Source organism: Panthera tigris, chromosome B4, assembly GCF_018350195.1.
Source record: "Panthera tigris isolate Pti1 chromosome B4, P.tigris_Pti1_mat1.1, whole genome shotgun sequence".
NCBI lineage: Eukaryota > Metazoa > Chordata > Mammalia > Carnivora > Felidae > Panthera > Panthera tigris.
In genome coordinates, this window is record NC_056666.1 from 135,957,027 (window position 1) to 135,963,637 (window position 6,611).

The window sequence follows — 6,611 nt, forward strand, 5'->3', positions numbered from 1 at the left end:
CGTGCCTCCCTCAGGAGATTGCAGTTGCCTCTGAGGTAAGAGAGTGTTCCAGAAGCAGCAATGGACCTCGTGTTGATGCTTCTTGTGGTTCTTACTGGGCCAACAGCCCTGAGCCCCCCCCCCTTGGGCCATGCTGGATGCTGGGTGGGGTCCTAGCATTAAAAAATAAATAAAAAGGGGCGACTGGGGGCTGGGGGGCCCAGTCAGTTAAGCGTCCCACACTGGACTTCAGCTCAGGCCGTGATCTCACGGTTCGTGAGTTCGAGCCCCGCATCGGGCTTAGCTCGGACGGCGCGGAGCGTGCTTGAGATTCTCTGTCCCTTCTCTCTCTCTGCCCCTCCCCCTTCACGCTCTCTTTCTCTCAAAAGAAATGAATAAACTCAAAAATTTTTAAATGAATAAATAGGTGGCCCAATAAAAAAAAAAAAAAAAAAAGGCTGTCGCAGCCCAGAAAAGCCTAAGGAGGTGTGACAGCTACATATGCTGTCCTCCCCTAGTTGGGGCCCTGGGACAGGAAAGAGGCGTCGGGGAAATCTACGGAAACTGGAGTAAAGAGACGACTTTGCAAATCATATTGTCACAAAGGTAGCACACGGACTTAAGACACTAACGGCAGGGGAGACAGGTGCCAGGTGTAAGGGAACTCTCCTCACTATCTGTCACTTTACCGTAAGGCTGAAACTGCTCTAAAAAGTAGTCTATTTTTTTAATGTCTATTTATTCTTGAGAGAGACACAGAGACAGAGACAGAGAGTGAGCAGGGGAGGGGCAGAGAGAGAGGGAGACACAGGATCGGAAGCAGGCTCCAGGCTCCGAGCTGTCCGCACAGAGCCCGACGCGGGGCTCGAACTCACGGACCGCGGGATCGTGACCTGAGCCGAAGGTGGACGGACGCTCCACCGACTGAGCCACCCGGGCACCCCAAAAGTAACATCTGTTTTTGAAAAAACTTGTTTCGAGATACCAAATGACTACCTTACAAAAAGTTGGGGAAGCGAAATGCACTCCTGCTCTACGACCCAGCGATTCATTCCCCTGCTAAATCTATTCCCCTAAATAATGAGAACATATGCCCACCAGCAGGTGTACGTAAGAATATTCACGGCACCTTTTTTTTTCCAAAGGAGCCAAAAACTGAAGGCAACCCGATGTGCGCTGGAAACGAATACGTAAGTAAAAGTAAAACGAGAAAGATCACACGTGTTACGGGCTGAATGTCCGGGTGCCCCCGAAGTTCATGTGCGGAAACATCACGCCCGGTGTGATGGCGTCTGGAGGGGGGGCCTTTGGGAGGTAATTAGGTTTAGATGAGGTCCCGAGGGTGGGGCCCCAGGCTGGGACGAGTGCCCTTCGGAGAAGAGAAGGGGGGGGGCACACGGTGCGAGGCGGCAGTCCGCAGCCCCGGGAGGGAATGCTCACCAGAACCCCACCGGGCGGCCCCCCAGTCTTGGCCTTGAGCCTCCAGAATACAGGTCTGCTGTGCAAGCCCCCCACTCAGCGTTTTGTCAGCTGAGACAACCGTGTTCGCCGAGGTTTTCCAGTAGGAGGTTAGACACACATCGCGTACGTGGCTCACGTGATACATGAGGACGAATCGGCCCGTCTGACGATGAAGGCGGAGAAGTCCCACGATCCGTGACGGGGGACCCAAGAAAGCCAGTATCGTGTAGTCCCAGGCCAAGCCCAAAAGCCCAAGACCCAGGAACACGAATGTCCAAGGGCAGAGAAAATGGATGTCCCGGCTCAGGCAGAGAGAGGGAGAGAGGATTTACCCTTCCTCTGCCTTTTTTGTTCTATTTGGGCCCTTGAGGGGCTGGATGACGCCCACCTGTTCCGGGGAGGGCACTGTTCTTTACTCGCTGTACCTAGCCAATGCTGCTCTCCGCCCTCACAGAAGCACCCGGAAAGAATGTTTTACCAGCCATCTGGGCCTCCCTTCACCCGGTCAAGGTGACACGGGGATTTGGCCAGCCCAGCCCAGCAGGAAAAATGGCAAAGCCGAGCACCAACCCAGACGTTTGGTCTGCAGCCAAGGCTTCAACGGCGACTACCCCATACTCGCTTTCCGAAGAAGGTTCTGGAGACCCGGCTCCGACCTTCCCAGGGCACTTCAAGCTGCTCTCGGACAGCGCCCTGTTGACACCTTGCGCGAGATGATGTCCCGCTGCGGGCGGTCCTGTGCGTTGTAGGATGACCACAGCATCGCTGGCCTCTACGTCGGAATGCCTGGAGCCGTCCCCCCACCCAACCGTGACACCCAGAAACGTCCCAGGCATCGCCAAGCGTCTCCCGGGGGCAAGAGCGCCAGCCTGAGCCCCGCTGCCGCTGGGAGAGCTGGCACGTAGCCGGGAGTCGTGCCAAAGAGGGTTAATAATTAAAGCAACGCTAATAAATGCAACAGTGACAGTGACTACACAAACGACAATAATTTCGACAACCACAGCCATGACACGGGTAATCGCGGCGGCGATAATAGGAACACACGCAATCCTGGGACACGGCAGTGGCGACATTAAACAGCGTGATGCGGACGCGAGCCGTGGAATGACCTAACTGCGGCGGAGACAGCAGAGGCTCCGGTGTCCCACTGCCCAAAGTACCACTCCGTGTCACGTTCCTTTGTCAAGGCCACCCCTCTAATGTCCCAGGGTAAAGACCCCATGGGGCGTCTCCACGCACGCCGGAGACGCTCAGACGGAGAATGAAGTCGGCACACAGGAAGCCGCTGGAAGTGTCTGGGGACGCGGGCCAGCATCCCACACGGCCTTGACCACGAGCGAGAACACAACGCAGGCGGGGCCGTGAGGGGCGCCCGGGCCAGGCCGGGAGGGGACTCGGAGACCTGGTCCTTGGCTGGTGGCCTCCCTGACGCACAGCCTTCTCCACACCTGTGGCTTGGAGGGCAAGGGGGGTGGGGGGGTCTCTCCTTCAGACCCCCAGCCTCCCGCTCCCCGGGACAGCCCCACATCCCCCGGGTGTCACGTCGAATTCTCCAGCGGCCCCGCGCACACTGCGCCCGAGTCCCCACCCCAGGCCGGCACGGCGGCCTCCAGAAGGATGCATCGAGGTCCCTGCAGGGAGTGCAGACGAGGCGGCCCAGGTGGGCTGAAAGTGGAGTTGGCGGCTCGCCAAAGGCCGCCAGATGTCAGGCAGGGCCTGTCCCTGAGTGCAGAAGTAGGGGGGGCCACAGCCCCAGAGCGCCCGGGGCCCCGATTCCCCAGCCCGCCCCCCGGCAGGGCCCCCACCCTTCCTCCTGGGCCGGGACACGGGGAGGAGGAAAGGGTGAGCGAGAAGGGTTGTGACCTCTGGTTCTGGAATCCTCCCCCCACCCCCCCACCTGGGAAACAGAACCCAGGACGGGGACCTCGAAGGTTCAGATGTGGGAAGGGGGACGCAACCTTGCCCCCAGCCCAGTCCATACGGCCAGTTCCTGTTCCACAGGCCCCTCCCACTTCCGGCCCGCCTCCCTGCTCTATATGCAGGCGCGCGCGCGCGCACACACACACACACACACACACACACACACCCCGCGTGCACACGCCGCAAACACACGCACACGCGTACCACGCACGCACCATGCTGAGACGCCGACACAGCCCCGCTTTCACACACGCCCCCGCCCCAGATGCACACAGACACGGTGCACGCACACACACGCCCTCGCCCCAGGCTTGCGGGTGCAACAGACACGAGGCGCCATCGCGGGTGCGCACGCAGCCCCAGGGAGGCCCCGAAGGAGCTCCCGCCTTAGGCACGGTGGCAACCGCCTCCGACCCGTCCTGGGGACCCGGCGTCTGCGTCCTCCCGTGGCTAAACTCGGGCCGGTGGTCCAGCTGCCCGGGGACCCTTCCCTGCCTACTCCCTCGTGTCCGGGGGGAGGAGACGCAGCCCGGGATGCGTGTCCCGCACACGGGTGTGGGGCACAAGTGGGTGTGGGGTTCCGATTACCTGGGGCTGGAAAGGGGCCGCGGCACCAGAGAGGAGGGGGCTCCGTGTGGGAGAGGGGGAAGGATGCAGGGGGCGGGGGGCCGAGGAGGGCCACTCTCGGGATGGTTTCCAAGGGGCGGGGGGCTCCGCAGGCCTCACGGGCTGGTGCCCCTCCAAGGCGGCGTGCCCACGAGGCTGGCTAAACGTTGGAACCCAGCGGCCTTCTAAGCAGAGGGGCGCGTGAGGGCGTCTGTGTGTCAGCCCCTAGGGTGAGCGTGTGGGGTCGGTCTGCGTGCAGCTGGGCGTCCCGAGTGGGGCGCAGCGGGGCAGGGACGAGGACGGGGTAGAGGGCAGGACGGGGCGCGGCGCTCGAGGGAACCCGCTTCTCCAGACGCTCGTCATTCACGAGCCTGACGACGTCGATAAACGCCGAACGGCGGGTGTCAGGCTGGACTCGGCTCCCTGTCCCCGGCCTGACCCGGGGCCGCGCCCGGTGACCCCGGACGGCTCCAGTGACAGCACACCGTGCCTGCTGCTGCCCACGCGCCCTCCGCCCGTTTGCGTGGTTGCTAGGAGGTTTCCATGGCAACCGATAAGGGCTGAGGGAAGCCTGGCACCTTCACACATCCCCCTGCGCTGGTGGGCGCTGGGCCCCCGCGGCCACTCCGGGGATTGGCCACCCACGCGGGGGCCGGGGGAGGGGGCGGCTGGACCCCCGCAGACCCGGCAGAAGCCGACACGTCGGGGGGGACACAGGCCGAGCAGGAGCAGAATGAGCTGAGGAATGGGGCGGGGGGCCAGGCGGCTGGGGCATAGAGCCCCCCGGAGACAACACCTGCTGCCCTGAGGGGTCTCCCTGCGTCGGCTCAGCCAGCCATTCCCATGGCCTTGTGACCGCGAGGCTGATTTTCCCTCCAGCCACAGATGAGGAAAGCGGGGCGTGAGGGTGAGCTCAGTCCCAAGCTGAGCCCCGGGGTTTGTCACCCGTGGGCCCGGCGCTGGCTGGGCCCGGCACCCCCTATCCTGACCGCTCGTCCTCCAGGGCTGTGTTCTGACGGCCTCCATCTGAGAGCAGGATCACCCAGGCGCAGAGAGGCCAAGGGTCTGATCCCAGGTCACACAGCACAGCGGGGATGGCCAAACAGGAGGGGACCGGGGGGGGGGGTGGGGGGGGCTGTCTGGGCGCAGCCAAAACACCTGGTCCTGGGATGCAGTCCAGCCGGGGAGTCGCAGCCCAGGGGACACGCTGGTGTAGACGGGGACCATGGAAAGTGGTGTAATCAGACACCTAGGAAACGGAGCCGGGGGAGGGGGAGGCAGCCGCTGCATGGGACTGGGCGGACACAGCTGGGCCTATCCTCAGTCCCCGGGGTGAAGACAGTGACCCCATGCTCCCCAGGGGCTGGGGCGAAGGCCCTGCCCCCCAGTTCTCTCCAGGGCTGGGAGGAAGGCGGTGCCCCCACTGCTCCCCCTGTGGTCACAGGGCAGGCAAAGAGGGCTTGCACTCTGTCACGCAAGGAAACAGAGGCCCAGAGACGCCAAGAGACCGGCTCAGGCCACCCAGCTCTGAGTGGCGGAACCAGCCCCCCACACGGCTGTCCCACCTCCTGGCCCTCTGCGGTTCCACTGGCGCCCTGACGTCTGAGCACACGCCCTACTGCCCTGCCAGGCCATCCGGGGACACCCGACCTGGGACACACTCCTGTGAATGGGGAAGGACGAGCAGCCGTCACCGTCGCCTGGGGCAGGTGGGAACTCTGAGCTCAAGGGCAGGGGCACCAGGGAGTCAGTGGAGGCAGGAGCAGGGCAGACCCCACGGCCCCGCCCCTGAGCCTGGGGTGGCCCCCCCCACCCCACAGGCCCCCACCGCCTGCGCCCCCATCCCACAGCCCCTGTCTGGAGAGGAAGAGCACAGGACGAGCAAGAGACAAAGAAAAGCCCGGGAGATGGACAGCCGGGTGTCAGGGCAGAGCCCCCCCCCCCTACTTCCCACTCCCCTGCCTGCAGGTGGGCCCCCCCCCCCAGGCTTCTGCTCCCTCCAAGGAGGCAGCGTTGCCACGGCGACCACCATCACCTGGCAACTGAGCCGCGTCCTCCCGGGCACCTGCCGTCTCTCCTCTGGCTCTGGGGAGGGACCTGTGTCCAGAAGCCCCTTGTCTCAGAAAGCCCACCTGCGGGGACAAGACAGGGAGACTGGGGCGGGAGGGGACGGGCGGAGACCCAGCTGGGAGAATCAGAGGTGGAACCCTCTCCTGCAAGGCTTTCATTTTTGTCAAAATTGGGAACAGCAGCTTTGATTTATGGGCTCATAAACATAACATTGTAAAGAAATGTTTTTCAAACAATACAAGAAAGTATACAAACGCAGGTTAAGACTCTCCCTATCTCCTCTTCAGTGACATCATGGGGCCATCCGTCTCTAGGTGCCGGACCGGGAGGTAAACAGTGGACGTGGTTTTCACAAGGGTCACCCACTGCACGGCTCGCCCCGCGTCCCCGCTTAGCACCGCGTGTGGACATGTGTCCGGGTCAGCGACTCCACTCTCTCACCTCGGCCGCTGCCCGGGCGTGACTCACTGAGTGCGCCCAGAACTCTTGCTCGGGACGAAGCCCGGGCACTGGGCTCCCGAGATCCGAGACCTGGGGCCTGAGTGGGGCTCACAGGCCGCCGGGGAGGGAGAGCG

General features: G+C 63.0%; 1 long non-coding RNA gene across 1 annotated transcript; it reads left to right on the forward strand.

Moving 5' to 3' along the window:
- The first annotated feature begins 4,536 nt into the window (after positions 1–4,536).
- LOC122240161 lies at positions 4,537–6,294 on the forward strand. The gene is made up of 3 exons (XR_006219520.1): positions 4,537–4,873; positions 5,446–5,675; positions 5,817–6,294. It is a non-coding gene; the product is annotated as an uncharacterized LOC122240161 (long non-coding RNA).
- Positions 6,295–6,611: the final 317 nt, after the last annotated feature.